The sequence below is a fragment of the Adiantum capillus-veneris genome, chromosome 6 (genome assembly GCF_014529385.1).
Source record: "Adiantum capillus-veneris isolate H3 chromosome 6, ASM1452938v2, whole genome shotgun sequence".
Lineage (NCBI taxonomy): Eukaryota > Viridiplantae > Streptophyta > Polypodiopsida > Polypodiales > Pteridaceae > Adiantum > Adiantum capillus-veneris.
The window spans coordinates 148615050-148633345 of NC_140936.1; positions in this window are offsets into that span (position 1 = coordinate 148615050).

The following is an 18296-nucleotide window of genomic DNA, read 5'->3' on the forward strand; positions in this document are numbered from 1 at the left end:
CATAGAGCCCAAAGACGTATAAACTCTTGCTTGTACAAGTAGTAGTCATCTAAGTCTTTTTGCTTATGAGAAACAATGTCTTGCCATAGTTTTTGAGTGTTTTGGGGATCAAAGAAGTATCTCTTGAAATGATTCACAACTTCCGTGTAATTCCCTTTAACTTCCTCAGTCAATGAGTCAAACCAAGTGCTAGCATCTTTCCTAACACCACTTCAAACATCTCTACGCGTTCTTGATCAGTTACTATCCTCTTGATAGGACAAGACATCTTGAAATTTGCTAAAAATAATTTTGCATCCTCTCCAGGCTCTCCAAAGAAAAGAGGATATCCGGACATTTGGCGTTGGGCCTCCATTGAATCGGTTTCAAAGTGACAACACGTTTTTGTTTTTTCTTTCTTAACAAAATTTACACAATAATGTTTTCTAAATTTCAATCTATTCTACAACAAAATAAAAATATTCACATCAAATGACCTATGATAATCAATAAGAGGCAGGATAACAGGGTTTGGTGATGCGAGAATTTCTCCTACTCTTTGGGCACCAAACATGAACACCATACATTGTTGAAAATGGCTTTTTCTACTAATTGCAATGTTTATTCTAATGTGTGGAGTGAAATGAAAGGGGAAAACCTCTATTCTTGGGCCATTATCCATGGTCTATGCATGACCTAATTCTTGAAACAAAACAAAAATATAGATGTCCAAACTAAGGTCGTAGCTAATGAGAGGCAAAATAAAAGGAATTATTGATGCGTTTATCTCTGTGGGGGCACCAATTTGATGCGGTCTGGGGCGGGCAACAAGAAGAGTGGCCTTTAAGCACTCTTCTAGGCTCCCGTGCTGCTCAATTGGGCTGGGGTTGGAAAAAACAACAAACACACACACAAACCCGCAACCTAACCCTACACAAATTTGGGGCACCACCTAGTTTTGGATGCTAACTAGGACGCGTAGAGAGAGAGAGAGAGAGAGATAGTGCTCGGGATGCTTTAAAATGTATCGGCAATGATCACGCAAACACAATTATATATGTAAGAAAAAGAGGGAAGGGGGAGGGGGTGACTGTTGCACTAATACCTTCTTACAAATCTTTCATGACCAATGAAAGTGAGATTAGTATTTGTTCAACATAGCTTGAGTAAATTACACCACAACACATCACAAGAAAAGCCACCCCAATAACTGTCTTAAAGCCAGGGGAGTCCTCTCCACCCTGTCGCCCTCTTACAGTATGTGGGATTTATGGCTAAATTCATGACAACACCCAGAGACAAGCTATCAAGAACTTTAAAAAAAACACCAAGACACTTACACATCATTGTTGTCCATTATTTTACGTTGGAAGAGAGACAAAGTATCCAAGCTTAGTCCAAATCCACCCTCCTTGATTCAACAAATGTTGGGCTTACACTAGTAGGAGAAATGATAGATTTCCTTCTCTCAATTGAATGATCACTCTCTCTTACAATGGCATAGAGTTCCCTTGCTAATCACCCCTAATACAACACATGCATATGCATAAGACAATGAGCTTCCACTCAAGAGCTCCTTCTAGAGAGTTTGAGCTTGGATTCTCAAGCTATAGCATAGTGCTCTTGCTTATGGCTCCCCCATTTGTGCTAGCTACACCCTCCTTTTATAGCAATTTTGTGGGCTAGAGTTACTCCTCTAACCATGGTTGGGTTAGATTTTCAGCACTTATCCAATTTCTTTTGCTTGGAATTATCAAGAAGTTGGTGGGGATAAATGAAGAAGAGACAGAGGAGAGAAGTGGAGGTGATAGGACTTTTCATAGTAGGTTAGTGTTAGTAAATTAGTAGAGTTAGTATTTTTATTGATTTACAAATGGAATTGGATATTTACAATGGGAGTATCCATGTAGGGTACAAATAAGGAAGAAGAAACTCTCAATAGGTAAGAAATTATGGATTTCTTACAATGTTGATGCTCCAAGTGTCTTGAGTAGGGTCAATTTGGACGCTTGTTGACGGTCCACTAGCTTTGACGGTACGTTTTTTCTCCACTCTTGACGTTCCTTGAGAGCCAAGATAAGTGAGCATGAGTAATAAATTGTCATGATGCCGTCTTTCAAGAGAAGAGGCTGAATTTTGTGGTTTTTTTGATAGATATGGGTAATATGGATGAGGAAAAATGAGACTAGGTGGTCAATTTTGGAATGGAAGTGTGTGTAGGAGACATGAGTTCACCATGGTTTCTCTTATTCTTCAAGGTTGAGAAGAAGGTGAGTAGGGTGCAGAGAGGAGTGGTGAGAGAGGTGGGGATGATGATTGGAGAGGTATGTGTGAAAGAGGAAAATGATAAAGTGGAAGAGGGAGTGTGGCTGCATAGCATGGGCAAACTGGGGTCCACCAATAAAATCATAGCTCACAGCTCGTAGCAAAAAAAAAAATGAAAAAAGTTGAGGTGAAAGTTTAGCTCACGAGCTACAACTTTTGTTTGTATCAGCTTTTCAAATTCGGGGAGCATGTGATCTTTAAAAATTCAGCAAAACCGACTGTTTTTTCCACTGCACAAGGTCCTTGTGAGGTCCTTCTTTGGATGATTCTTTTGAATACCTCCAAGAGTGAGCTCCCCATGGTGCATGCATGCATGCCACATACCCTTGACCTTATTTGGTAGGTCTGTAATTGAAGATATTGTTGAGATCATGATATAAGTGAATAGTACAACTAAGAAAATCAAATATTTAGGGGTCTAAAAAAATATGTACATGTCAAATATAAATAATATAGGTGGAAAACATATAAAGGGGTCAAAATAAATCTCTCTCATTATAAGTCTACCATAAAAAGATGAATATTTTTTGGTGTTCTAATTTATGAGAGTAAAAGAGAATAGATGTAGGAAGGAAAAAATCACAACAGTGAAAACATATACACATAAATAAAACTAGTTTTTTTTTTTTTTGGCATGGAGTTACACCAAAAATAAGAGAAGCTTACATGAAATTATTTTTATATGGAATAAAGAGTATGCAAAGTGGTAAGAAAAAATATGGTAATGATGAGTCAATGTACATAGCATAAATAACACACACCTAAGTATAAATATTTAAATAAATACCAAAATAATTATAAAAAATCATTTTATTTAGGTCCTATATACAATAAAATATTTACACACAAATGGGCCATAATATACTTATATTTTTTATTTTTATTATATTTTTTGGATCAACTAGCCTAGTGACTAGCCAATTGAGGATTTTTAAGAAGATATGGGAAAAGTCCCCTAACTCACACACGCGTATGTTTAGTGAAATGGTAGGCATAGCCACATTGTTTGAGTGATTTGATAGGGTGAGGTAGCTTACTATGGCAATGATGGAAAGCTGAAAAATGGCTATCACTAGGTTCCTCTCGACTCTAAGGAAAATTGTCCAGAGTTTGAACTAAAGGTCACAGTCCATCCACACACTGAGTATAGAAGCCTGATAGTAACAACAAATTGGAAACTAAATTATGTTAGAGAATCTCTTGAGTTTCTTGATGAAACATCTCCCAAGTATATGTTGTAATTAGGGTTGCAGAGAAACACACACAGCTTGGAGAAGACGAAGGAAGCTCTAGGCACACAATAGAGAGTGTGTTACTTAGTGTGCAATAGAAAGAAAAATAGCCCTAGAGTGATGGGCGTATATACAATGCATGGGGGGGGGGGAAACCTCCTAAAGAGAGAAAAAATGCCCCGGTGGTCCTAGTGTGTTCACACACATCACTACCACATGTATATGGTAACAAATCCCCCCTGGAGTTATGCGGTGAACGAGAGCTGGCACATGAGTAAAGGGAAGTGCCATGCCCTGAGGACATGATCAGTCCACAAAGGGGAGTAAGCCCAAAGCTTTGCGGAAAGCTTCAAGCTTCTCACGAGACAATGTCTTTGTGAAAAGATCTGCAAGGTTGTCCTGTGTTGGCACATAAGCCAAGCTGATCTCTCCTACTGGGAGCCTCTCCCTGACATAGTGGTAATGCACCTCAATGTGCTTTGTGCGAGCATGAAAAACTGGGTTCCTCGCAACTGCCAATGCGCTTTGACTGTCAGTGTAGATAGTGTTAGCAGTGTCCTGTCCAACACCCAAATTAGCCATAAGGTGTCTGAGCCATACACACTCAACCGTAGTTGTGAAGACTGCCCTGTACTCAGCCTCACAACTCGAAGTGGCCATAGTAGGTTGCTTCTTTCTCAACCATGATATACATGAATTTCCAAGCATGAAACAAAAACCACTTGTGGACACTCACGTGTCAAAACAACCAGCCCAATCTGAGTCCGAAAAAGCATGTAAGTCCGGCGGCAATGATCCCCCCTTGAGATAAAACAAGCCAAGATGTAAAGTGCCACTAAGGTAGCGGAAAATCCTCTTGACAGCCTGCCAATGCTTAGACCCTGGGCTATGCATAAATCTGCTGACCTATGAGACTGCAAACTGAATATCCGGCCTCGTGTTGCATACATAAATGAGGTAGCCAACAGCAGTTTGATAAAGAGTGACATCAGCATGATCGCCAGCATCATGTAGACTCAACTTCAAACATGTTTCCATGGGAGTGGCAATAGGTTTGCAATCCTCAAGTCCAAACTTACATAGCAATGTCTCTATGTAACTTTTCTGACACAAGGCAATACCACCATCACACTGCTTAAACTGTATACCCAAGTAATGATGCAACAGCCCCAAATCTTTCATCTTGAAAGTAGCATTCAAATCAGCCTTAAATTTAGCAATATGTCTCTCATTTGGTCCAGTGATCAGCAAATCATCAACATAAAGAACCACAATGAGAAGTACATCACCCTCACGCTTTACATACAATGTGCTTTCTGTTGGACTGTTATGAAAGCCTTGTTTGACCAAATGAGTGTCAGCTTTCTCATACCAAGAACGAGGAGATTGCTTCAACCCATACAAAGCCTTGTTACATTTGCACACTTTGTCCTCTTGTCCTTTTATGACAAAACTGCGAGGCTACGTTACATAAACTTCCTCAAATATGTCACTATTCAAGAAAGCAGTAACAATGTCTGATTGATGTACATCCCAACCAAAATGAGCTGCCAATGCACATAGAAAACGCACAGTAGTCATATGACAAGTGGGAGAAAAAGTCTCTTCATAATCTATGCCTTTTTGTTGTGCATAACCCTTTGCAACAAGTCGAGCCTTATGGCGATCGATCTCACCATCAGGATTGCGTTTCAGCTTGTAAACCCACTTCGTACCAATGGCCTTTTTGCCAGGAGGCAAATCACATAAAGTCCATGTGTCATTTTCTATAAGTGCATCATATTCTGATTGCATGGCAGCCATCCAATTTTTGTGAATTTTGTGCTTCATCAAAAGTCAGAGGCTCCTCAACATCATGTAAGCTAGACACAGCCAAAGCATAACAATCTGATGCATAAGATGCATGGTGAGAGCCTGAGTGAGTACGACTAGACAAAGGTGCATCCAATTTACTGTCACACAAAGTGTGCACCAGCCATTTTGGCATACCTCTAGCCTGCTCATTTTCAGCCCTTTCCTCATCAAGTACGTCAAGTACATCTGCATCAGTAATAGGCTGATCTAAAACATTTCGAGAAACCCCCATAGGCTGGATATTTGCCTCAGTGGAACTTACATTCGTATTTCCACCACTGAAAAGAGGCAACAAAGTGTCATAAATGTCCTGTGAGCTTACATTACTGTCTCTAGTACATGACAGCAAGGGCTGAACAGAATCTTCCACAAACACTACATCCCGAGAAACCAGAATACGTTTTGTTTGCGGATGATACAGCCTGTAACCTTTTCTTTCAGCACTATAACCAACAAAAATTCATTTGACAGCCTTATCATCCAATTTTCTACGCTGCACTTGTGGCACCAAAGCATATGCCAAACAGCCAAAAACACGCATGTGCTCAATAAGAGGACGCTATTTGGTTTTCAAGTTCTAAAATTCTTGTTGCATTTGAAGACAAAACAGTTTTGAGATATTGAATGTAATGTGTATGATCAATGTGCAAATGAGATAACCTAGAACTATATCCGAGTAAGCCATCAACCCCATCACCAACAAATCTCATCAAATCATGAGGTGTGTGAAAATATGGATACCTTCCAGTGCTAGGATCCGATGGATACAAGCTTCCATCTATCCATATATCAATGTGTTTCTTTCCCTCGTTGCGAAGTTGTTGTGCTTCATTTGCAGTTGTAACTGGTCTATGATAGACACTCCGCGTAGTAGCATATTCCTGGCTTAGCTTAATGTTCAAGTGAAACTTGCAGTTATCATTAATGAAATATGTATTAGTCATTGTAAGTAATGAAGGAGCAAAAAGTATAATGGAAATAACGTAGCAGCAGAACAAGGTGCATCAGAGAAGAAGAGATAAAGCTCGCGAAAAAAGGTGAGAGAAAAAAGAGAGATTCAAAAGTGGAAACAACTATTCGCCACCAAGTGAAGTAAACGAAAACAAATTTCGAGGTGAGCCACAAAGGCATTAGGAGAAACTTGGACTCAATTTTGGGCCCTGTAAGAAACGCCAACTCAGCATAGAGAGGTAATCTTGGAAAATATGAAAGTACTTTTTTAGAATTCTATTTTGCATAGTGCATACATAAAAGTTTGCTCGATCACTTGAATGTATGCTCGTACATAATTCTTTTTGAGAACCCAACTTAAGTGTGCACAAAAATATATGTTCCTAAATCTTAATGAGTGATGTGATGTACAATGAGATAAAACACATCAAAGAAGTTTTCAAAATACAAAAAGCATACCACGAATGCATCCGAAACATCAAAAAACCTTAGGATAGCACTTTAGAACGTTGAAATCCGACGTCTCTAGCTCAAGATATGGCATTTTTAAGCCTCGAGGCCTCATGAGGTCAGAACCAAGCGAGTAGAGGCCCCAGGGACCCCTCAGGGGCCTCTATTCGCTTGGTTCTGACTTCTTCTTAGTCTTTAATAGTACCTATCTATCGTTATCCAGTACGATCCATTCAAATTCAAATTGCAAGTAGCTCATGAAAAGATGATTGATGCGTGTGCGAGTTGCACACGTACAAGTACCAACTTTATAGGATAGCAACAGCGCGTCATAAAAAGGCGTTCGGTGCTTGTGCAAGATGTCACTATCAAGCGCCTTCGTTTTCTAGTGATAGGGATAATTTCACCCAAAAGGTTTTCATGGACGTTTTCAAAAATAAGAACAAAGGCTTTTCAACGTAAAGTTAGCCTTCTTCCTATTGGCTAAGGAGAATTCTCTCACTAGAGCTAAAAGGCCCGAAAATGAGTCCAACTTTCTCCTAATGAATGTGAAGAAAACGATATCTTTTTGAATATTTAAAGATATGTACCTAGATATGCTTTAGATTACGTAGATATGTTTTAAATGACCAAAACGGACAAATTTGGAGCCGTTTTGACCACAAACGGCTGTACTAATTAGTAATTTAACCAATTCCTTACACACCCGTTTTTGAGTCATTTTTGGCCCTAATGAAAATTCCCCTAGCTGATGCTAATGGATTCTGATGGGAATTCCGATGATCATGCTGTGCGCAACCGGAGGATATGCATCTATGCTAAGTGACTGGGCATGCACGGTCTATGAATAGACTCACAAAAGTGCTAGATCACTGCTAATCTAACTTGATCAGACTGGCTGAACCCTGCTGTGGTGTAGCTTGTCCACGGACACATAGGGTTGGGATGTGTCACGTGACAAAGAAAGAGAAGAAAGATTTTATCGCGAGAACAATCGCAAATGCAAGAGATGTTGCGACTCTTTTCTCAAGTTCAGGGACCGATGCAAGAGATTTGGAAAAGAAGACCCCCTCAGTCTCTTCTTCTCCAAAGCATGACACACAGGATTTGCATGATTGTGTGAAGCATGATGATGATTTGAATGACAATGATAAGCATGATGATTTGGATGCCAATGATTTGGATGACAATGACAAGCATGATGATTTGCATAATCAAGATGTGATTTCTCATGAGCATGATGAATTGCATGAAGAAGATGTGATTGTTCACAAGGATGATGTGTTAGTTGATGCTTTTTCTAGCGAAGCTAACCTCGTTGCAGATTCGATTAATCACGAAGGATCGATCTTGGCTCTCGAGCCTAGGTCCAAAGAACCCCCTCAGGAAGAACCGACCTTGGCTCTCGAGCCTTGGTCCAAAGAACCCTCATAGGAAGTATTATGTGTTCGCATGATTGATACGCACGCATTGTTCGAATGTTTCATTCGTGATCGTTTCCTGTATTTTAGTCACCGTCTTTATGTGATCCCTTTTACTAGGCATGACATATTGTATGTTGAGCACGTTTCTCTCATGGATGAGCACGAGTGTATGCGGATTTTTAATGAAAATCTGAAAAGTATGTATGTAAGGAAGTCACATTCCATGTCTCTTAATTGGCATGACACAGTTGTAGAAAGAGCACATGATAGTATGAGCACCAAGCATGGTCATTTCCATTGTGATTTGCCACAGTTGATTGATTTAGATCAGCAAGAAAAGATTCGATCTCATTGTTTGTGTGTATGTGGTGAATGGTTTGGCACTCCGTCGATTTGTTCATGCACATTGCATGCACAGTCTCTGAGAAGACAAGGTTTTTTTCCTTCACTTTACATGGAATGGGTATGTTCATGGTTTTGTGTTGGAAATGGTTTCAGGAATTTTCAGCCATGGAGATTCTTGAAGAAGATAGAAGCATGGCTCTAGATGAAGTTGAAGCATCGAAGGAGCCATAGAAGACTTTGTGTCGCTTTTGGCATGGCCCAAAGAAGCAAGCGTTGCAGACCTTTATGAAGTTCAAGTATCGCACGACCTACACATCAGAGTGGGCCAATGAAGAGTCCCTTCCAGGATTTCGGATCCTGTTGGCGATCTCCCTTGACGCCATACAGTTCGGTACCTGTATCTTACTTTGAAAAGGAGGGGATGTCACGTGACACATCCAACCCTATGTGTCCGTGGACAAGCTACAGCATGATCAGGGTTCAATCGGTCCAGCCAGTCTAGATTAGAAGTGATCTGGCACTTTTGTGAGTCTATTCATAGACTGTGCATGCCCAATCACTTAGCATAGATGCATATCCTCTGGTTGTACACAGCATGATCATCAGAATTCCCATCAAAATCCATCAGATTCAATCACGAAAATTTTCCAGTGCATTTAGCCTATTTTCCCTATTTTTGACATTTTTCACTTATTATTTTTAAGTGACTTTCCAACAAAAGTAGGTAGGGCAATTTTGCTAAGTTTGTATATAAGCAAACCCAAGTTAACACTAAATGGTAGAAGAGGCACCAGGAGCACATGCTCAACAGGCACCTTCTCAGTGAAATCCCAGCAAGACCCTTGGCGTTTTTGGTTCCCCCACTTCCTCCACACATCAGCCCCAGCGTTTTTTAGTTGCATCTTCGCCATCGTTACCAGATTGCATATCGTTTTTGCATACCATCAACAAGACCTCCACAGCCTGGCGTTTTCAGCCATGATCGCCACAGCAAACCGAGAACAGCATAGCGTTTTTTGCTAACGACAGCAGGCTGCCTAATTTTTTTGGTTTTCTGTCTTTTGCAGCAGAAGACTCGGTGTTTTCAACATGCATAGGACGTAGCACATTCAGTCCCAGTTGGTTGCAGAAGATCTCCATTTTCAATCTTCGAAAATGTAGCCAAAACAATCATTTTCAGCCACCGAAACAGCCCCGAAATTCAGCAGTTAGAAGAACACAGATTTCAGCCCTAAAGTCGTCGTCGTCATCGGCATAGTCCCAGATTGCATCAATCCATTGCATCGTCATTGTATGTCATAATAATCAATATCTAATTCTCCTAAATGATTTTCTCATATTAAGTTGATCATTTAATGTGGGGAAGTGCTAGGGGAGAAAAAGCTAGAATATTGGTTAAGCTAGCAGACCGGCCACAGTAGGGATCCAAAGGAGGGAAAATAGGGATCCAAAGGGGGAGTCTATTCTAATGAAATGCCCACTATGTTCATGCTAATTTCTGCTACACATAAGTTTTTAGGCCATTAAATGTTACATTGTACCACTTTGTGCAATCAATAGTAGACCACTCTCGCCGACGAGAGTGGGGCCTTCGGAGGAGGGTTTTACAACTTTGTGCAATCAATAGTAGACCACTCTATTATATTGTACCACTTTGTGCAATCAATAGTAGACCACTCTCGCCGACGAGAGTGGGGCCTTCGGAGGAGGCGGTAAGACTATCCGACGATATCTTATTAAGTTTAAGAATTATCCTTTTGAAGATGCTAGATGGATGCAAGGCATACAATTAAAGGATAACCTAAACCTTGTCAATGCTTACAATGCTTCCCAACAGTAAGCAAATGTACAAAATGTTAAAAATGAACAAAGTTTTTCTCTTATAAGACTCTCTTTTTCTTTATTGTGCACAAAAATAAAGTAGTATGCATGCTTAGATTAAGTTTGCGGAGACAACGTCTCCTAAACACCAAGTAGAGCTTGTCACTCTACTATGGAAGACTGATAGGACTAATGTGCAGACATGCTTGCGGCAGCCTCAGGCTCTCAAGCGCCAAATGGACTAGTCATCCATTGTGGAATGATGTCGTAGGGTAACATAGGGATCCTCTACCCGCTAAGAAAAGGACTCATGAATATGATTTATCTTCTCTACACCATAGTCGAGGACGACTATGAATTCAAGAGAGAGGTAATGTCATAATAATCAATATGTAATTCTCCTAAATGATTTTCTCATATTAAACTGATCATTTAATGTGGGGAAGTGCCAGGGGAGAAAAAGCTAGAATATTGGTTAAGCTAGCAGACCGGCCACAGTAGGGATCCAAAGGAGGGAAAATAGGGATCCAAAGGGGGGGCCATCTGCAAAAGAGCCATGTGCAACAATGGGCTAAAAAGACCCTAAGGTTCAGCCCATTAAGACTTCCAAAATGCTAAGGTTCCAAAATTCAAAGGTTGTGTCCAAAGGGTTAAAGCTTAGAGGAAATTGGATGCTTTGTGTGCTCTCCAAAGTCAATGCATATCCCTACATGGGAGGGGGCGAGCCCTTCTTCTAGGGGATGAGAGAGAAAGCCACACACACACATGCACGGGCTCCCTTTACACAAAGGGAATAAGGGACACATGTCAGCTCCCTAGGCCAGATGCCCACAAGGTGTGCCCAGTTTCTATTAGATGACCCTTGAAGTGGACCAATGAGAATTAAGCTAGAGTAAATCTAGTTTAATTAATTTAAAAACATTTAATAAAAGAAACCACTGAGAATTAAGTCTCCTAGAAGACTATTGGGCAGTCTCCCAAGGGGTCCAATGAGCATTCAGGAGCCCAATCGCTTGCATGATTCCTATTGGCCAGGAGGCAAAGGCTGATTTTTGCAAGGCATTATCACACACACACTCACACAATCTCATGTGTGAATAAAGAGAAGACTATCTCTTCCCAAGCTTTAATGGAGAACTCATCACCTACTCCAAGCTTGTGAGATAGAAGCTTACATCAACACACTCTTGGCTTGTGGATGCAAATCCAACCAAGAGAAAAGCTTCAATGCATGCTCATCTCCTCTACCAAGATAATTACTAAGCTAAAGCTATGCTAATATGAGTGATTATGTGAGGAGATGTACATCTTTCTCGTAAGATACTCCTTCTTTCTCTCAATGTACTCTCATACCCTGCTAGCTCTCACCATCTTCGAAGGTGTGTGAGGTCTTGGGTCTGAGAACGGGGATAATTAAAGTTTTTTTTGTTAAGTGTTTTGCTTAGTGCATGAAGCTTTCATCTTCATTGCACTACCTAGTCTTGAAGGAACACAAAGAATTGTATTGTACAATGTCTCTCTTAATGGGAGAAACCATAATACAAAGCCTTTTAGAGGGGGGACCGGCTCCATGCAAATCCTGTCCTCAACTGTTGTCAATATCTTAATTTCTCTCTCTTTTGAAAGTATTGTTGATGCTATCTAACTAGGTGCTATGCTTTTTGTTGCTCTCTCCACCCAAGCACTCTTGTAATTCTCATTAGGAGTCTATTCTAATTAAATGCCCACTATGTTCATGCTAATTTCTGCTACACATAAGTTTTTAGGCCATTAAATGTTACATTGGTATCAAAGCTCAAGGTTTCTCTTTTCTTCCTCAAGAAGGGAGGTCCTCAAGCTAGCTACAAATGGTTGGTATTATTAATTGCCTGTTAGTAAGTAGAATAGGGATTTTTCAGCCTTGCAGTGTGCCTGCCTTTGTGCAGTTAACGGGGCATCACCGTCAAGAGCTATGGTCTTAATAGTGGAGTCCTACGGGGCTTGCCTACGTCTTATAACCACTATTGAGCTATTAGAAGCTTGATAGGAGCCGGTGCTGATTTGGTGTCGAAAGACCCTCTCTTCTATTCCTTGCAATTAATGGTATTCGAGCCGCGGGTATAGTAGCTTGAGTGCTTTTTCTAAAGGGGTAAAGAGGAGTAGAAACTAGGGCTTGAAGTGCCAAAGTACACCTAAAAAGTTTACACCTAAAAGTTGTTAGAATGGCTGACAATAGTAAAGAGAGTGAAATTAATGTTGATAACTTTGATTTTGCTCATGAGCAAGCTACTAATGATGCTTCAATGCTTGTTAACTATCTTGTTTCTAGGCTTCAGCAAGCCATGGGCAATCCATCTCTCCAAAGTGAAGTGCAACGGCAGCTTCGTGCTCACCGGATTCTCCAAGCTCATCACCATGATGAGAGAACACCTAGGAAGCCTCCTTGTGAGACTACCAAAAGAGGTCTCTCTCCGATTCGGGAAGAAGAAGAGAATCCATACGAAGGGCTCAAGAATTTACTTCTTGATGATGCATCTCCTTCTCAAAGGAGAATTCAAGAGCCTCCACTGAAGGAATGAGAAAGAAATGAGTCTTCTGCCACCTCGGTGGAGACGGTTCCATGAAGACGACGGGCTAAACACTCTCCATCACCTCCAAAACGGAGAAGACCTTCGCATACTTTTCCACACCATACTTCAAAGACAGATGAGAAAAAGCAAGAGAACAAAAAGGCAAGAAAGAGGACACCCTCTTCTCCATCTTTTTCATCCTCTTCCTCTTATGAAAGTGATGGTGAAGACAACAAAGATCAAGGTAAGAAAAAGGTGAGAAAGAGGTCACCCTCTTCTCCATCTTCCTCAAATTATTCACCTTCTGAAGAAAGTGATGGTGCAACCATTGAACCATCAAAAAGAAGAGGCCATAGGAAATCCTATGCCGCATGGAAGAGGTCATCCAAGCTCAAGAAGTTTAAAGAGGGAGGGAAGAGCATCTCTTTCCTTACCTACAATGGCACCTTTGGTGCTATGGACAAAGTCTTGGCCTTTAACCAAGAATTGGATGCGGCGTTTGGAGATGAGGGCTTCACGGAGTCCTCTAAGCTACACCATGTAGCTATGCACTTTCAAAAGTCCGCCAGACAATGGTGGTCTAGCCTACGAGCCAACGGTGAAGCTCCACGAACATGGAAAGCTTTAAGAGCTTCCATTATGAAGCAGTTTTTGGCCAGCGATGCCAAAGACAAAGTACTCACCGAATGGCGAAGCTTAAAGCTCTCTCCCAATGAATCCATCCACAAATATGTAGACAAGTTTTGGGACCTACAACTCAAAGCCAATGTCTTCAAAAAGTTGGATTTTGGAGAGCAAAAGCAACAATTTTGTGCGGGCTTAACCGAAGAAATGGCAGAGTATGTCAACTCCCAAAGGCCACGTACCATATCGGCGGTAAAACACCATACTATGGTGGCCTCTTGAATCAATTTCCAAACAGGGGCTAAAAGAAATAATAAGCCCCCGGAAAACAAGGGTTCCAATGAGCCTAAGGGGAAGGACAATCTCCAAAATTCTCCTAAGGACAACTCCAACAAAGCTAAAGAGAAGGGAGTTTACAAAGGTAAGAATAAACTCTCTCCTAAAGAGCTTGAGCGTTATCGTAAGGATAACAGGTGTTTCAATTCGGCGAACAAGGGCATGCGTACCGCACTTTTCCCCAAAAGAACAACCGCCAAGATCCTCCTAGAGCTTCCTTGGTTGAAATCCAAGAGGAGGAGACTCACCAAACTCACCACAAAGGATCTCCTCTATGCCATGCTTGGCGAAAGGTAAGAGAACATGATTCTTTTATTCTCTTTGACCCTGGTTCTACTCACAATTTTATATTAGAGTTGGCCACCAAGCTAGGCATACAGTCCTACGAGATGGGAGATGTCCTACCCGCAGACAGTGCCTTCAAGGGGCAAGAAGCTTCAGTCACTCCCTTAATCGGGAAATTGAGGCTTCATGTCCAAGGCTATGTGGACAAAGAGGACTTCTTTATCTCTCCTCTCAAGCATGAGGATGTAATCCTAGGGGCACCATGGTTTGACCGCCTGGCTGCCGATGTTAAATTTCCTGAAAGGAGAATCTCCTTTAATTTCAGGGAAAAAGACATGTATATAGATGCTAAGGAAATGGGTAACACCATCCCCATTGTACATACACCAGCTTTCAACAAGTCAATAAAGAGCTCTATTTCCGTGTACATGATTTTTGTTAAAGATTCTCAAAATGAACCTAATGCTTTAACAAAAGAAAATAAAAGCAACCAAAAGGAATTAGAGTTATCCAATTTTCTCAAGGGGTTTCAAGATGTTTTTATTGACAACATCCCTTGTGATCTACCTCCTAAACGAGGTAAAGATGACCATGCAATTGAACTTCTTCCAGGAAGTTCACCGCCTAACAAACCTCCTTATAGAGTTTCTCAAGCTCAACAAGAGGAGATTATGCGGCAAGTGCATGAGTTAGTTGAGAAGGGTATGGTTAGGCCAAGCTCATCTCCATTTTGCTCACCTGTGCTATTAGTGCAAAACAAAAACGGCACATATCGTATGTGTGTTGACTATAGAGCACTAAATAGGATCACTATCAAGAATAGGTTTCCCGTTCCACGGTTAGAAGACCTATTTGATAAGCTACAAGGATCGACCTACTTCAGTAGGATTGACCTAAAAAGTGGCTATCATCAAATAAGGATAGTTGATCAAGACATTGTAAAGACCGCATTTCGTAGCACATTTGGTCTTTACGAATACATTGTCATGCCTTTTGGCTTGACCAATGCCCCAGCCACATTCAACCGCTTGATGGAGAAGTTGTTCAGGCCTCATCGAACCTTCACTGGAGTGTTCTTTGATGATATTATCATCTACTCTAATTCATTGGAGGAACACAAGCAACACCTCCAGGTAATATTTCAAGTTTTAAGAGAGAATAAACTTTATGTTAATCGAAAGAAAAGTGAATTTTTCTTGCAAGAGATTCAGTATTTAGGTCATATTATCTCTCAAGATGGCATCCAAATGGATCCATCTAAGTTAGAGTTAATAAAAGGATGGCCTAAACCAAGGAATCTTCATGAACTAAGAAGCTTTATAGGTATGTGTGCATACTATAGACGCTTCATAGAAAAGTTCTCACAAATTGCGGGACCATTACATGACCTAATAAAGAAAAGCGTTAGGTATACATGGTCTGCTAAGGAGAACAATGCTTTCGAAAAGCTTAAAGAAAAGATTATCTCTCAACCTGTGCTTACACTATCGGACCTCTCAAAACCATTTGAGGTCCAATGTGATGCTTGTGGTGATTGCCTTGGAGTTGTTTTGCTCCAAGAAGGGCATGCCATAGGCTATGAGAGTCGAAGGCTCGACCCTGTTGAGCGAGCTCTAGGCATATATGAAAAGGAACTCCTTGCAGTTCTACATGCCTTAGACTCATGGAAGCACTATTTATTGGGGACTCCTTTCATTCTGCGAACGGATCACCAAAGTCTTAAGTGCTTCATGACAAAGACCAAGCTCTCCGACAAACAAATGAGGTGGGAAAATTTCCTTTAGCAATTTCATTTTCATATTGCTCACATTGCTGGCAAACATAATCAAGTAGCTGATGCACTCTCAAGATGGCCGAGAGTGAATGCGGTTTCCATAGCAACTCACAATGATCTACCTTCAATGATAGATGAGTATGCTATTGATCCCGATTTTAGAGGTGTGATTTCAGCCCTTTCATTGGGGAAGAAAAAAGAACCATTTACCTTACAAGATGGTTATCTTCTCCATGGAAATAGACTATGCGTTACTAACTCACTACGTAAGAAAGTAATGTATGAATCTCATGCTCCACCTTATGCGGGGCATAGAGGGATTCAGTCTACCTTAAAGGGAATTGAAACATATTTCTATTGGCCTACCATGAAAGTGAACATACAAGAGTATGTTTCTAAATGTGTGGTATGCCAAAAGACAAAATTTGATAGAGGTAAGCAACTTGGATTGCTTCATCCCTTGCCAATCCCTAATTCACCATGGGAGAGCATATCCATGGATTTTATCTTTGGATTGCCTAATTCTATCCATGGGAATATGGGAATATGGACGATAGTAGACAGGTTCAGTAAACAAGCTCACTTTATACATGTCAAAAAGACTATCAAAGCCCATCAAATGGCAACCCTCTTCATTTCACAAATCTTCAAGTACCATGGCTTGCCAATGTCCATAGTGTCGGATAGAGATCCTAGAATGACCAATAATTTCTGGAAGGGTCTCTTTGAGAATTTAGGGACAAGGCTAAACTTCTCTTCGGCCTATCATCCACAAACAGATGGCCAAAGTGAAATAGCTAACCTAACCATTCTCGATCTACTAAAAGCCTATGTAATGGAAGTAGATCAAAGATCCCAATGGGAGAAGTACTTACCCTTAGTGGAGTATGCTTACAATAACACTGTACATACTTCCACGGAAAAAGCACCTTTCGAGGTAATTGGGGAAGATTAAAAAGTCCCTTGCCACTTAAAGTACATGAGAAGATCTTCGTTGCAAATGAGTATAGCCGAGACCTACAAGAATCTTTTCAAAAGATTAAGGATGCTATCTCTATCTCACAGCAAAGGCAAAAGGCTGCTGCTGACAAGCACAGAAGAGCCCAAGCCTTTAAAGAAAACGATTGGGTCTTGTTAAAGTTTCCAAAGGCTCGATTAAGGCACACGACGGGCAAGAATCCTACGGGCCACCAAAAGTACTATGCTAAACTAGCAAAAAGGTACTATGGTCCCTTCCAGATTCTTAGGCCAATCAACGAGATGGCCTATCAACTCAAGTTGCCCAATCATTGGCTCATACACAATGCTTTCCATGTGAGCCTATTAAATCCTTACAAACGAGAGCCACCTCAAGAACCAACTATTGAAGAACCACCGGAGATCGAGGACCAAGAGGAGGTGCTGCAGCCCGAGTCCATTCTCCGACAAGAAGACAAGGTACTAAGAGGCGGTAAGACTACCCGACGATATCTTATTAAGTTTAAGAATTATCCTTTTGAAGATGCTAGATGGATGCAAGGCATACAATTAAAGGATAACCTAAACCTTGTCAATTCTTACAATGCTTCCCAACAGTAAGCAAATGTACAAAATGTTAAAAATGAACAAAGTTTTTCTCTTATAAGACTCTCTTTTTCTTTATTGTGCACAAAAATGAAGTAGTATGTATGCTTAGATCAAGTTTGCGGAGACTACGTCTCCCAAACACCAAGTAGAGCTTCTCACTCTACTATGGAAGACTGATAGGACTAATGTGCAAACATCACTACAAGAGGCTATTCATATTAGCGACGCTCAAAAAAAAAAAATCCCGGCATCGCTATGAGCGTCGCAAATTTCAAAGTAAATTTGCGACGCTCATAGCGACGCCCGCTGGGCTAAAAAAAATGACAAAGAGCGCCCAAAAACTCAGATCTCAGATCTGAGTTTTTGGGCGCCCTCAAGCAAGGAGCAGGTAACGCTCTCCCTCTCTCTCTCTCTCTCTCTCTCTCTCTCTCTCTCTTCTCCACACACACACACACACACACACAAGGAGAGGAAGGAGAGCCAGGTATGCTCCTTCCCTCTCCTCACTCTCATGTTCCCTTCCCCTCTTTCTCACTCCCTCTCTCTCTCTCTCACACACACACATACACACACACACATAGTGTTTTTGAGAGAGAGAGAGAGAGAGAGAGAGAGAGAAAGAGTACAAACATAAACAAAAACGCACACACATACATAAACAAAGAATGCACACACACATTGAGAGAGAAAAAGAGAGAGAGAGCATGCATAAACAAAAAACGCACACATTGAGAGAGGAAAAGAGAGAGAGAACATGCATAAACAAAAAACGCACACATTG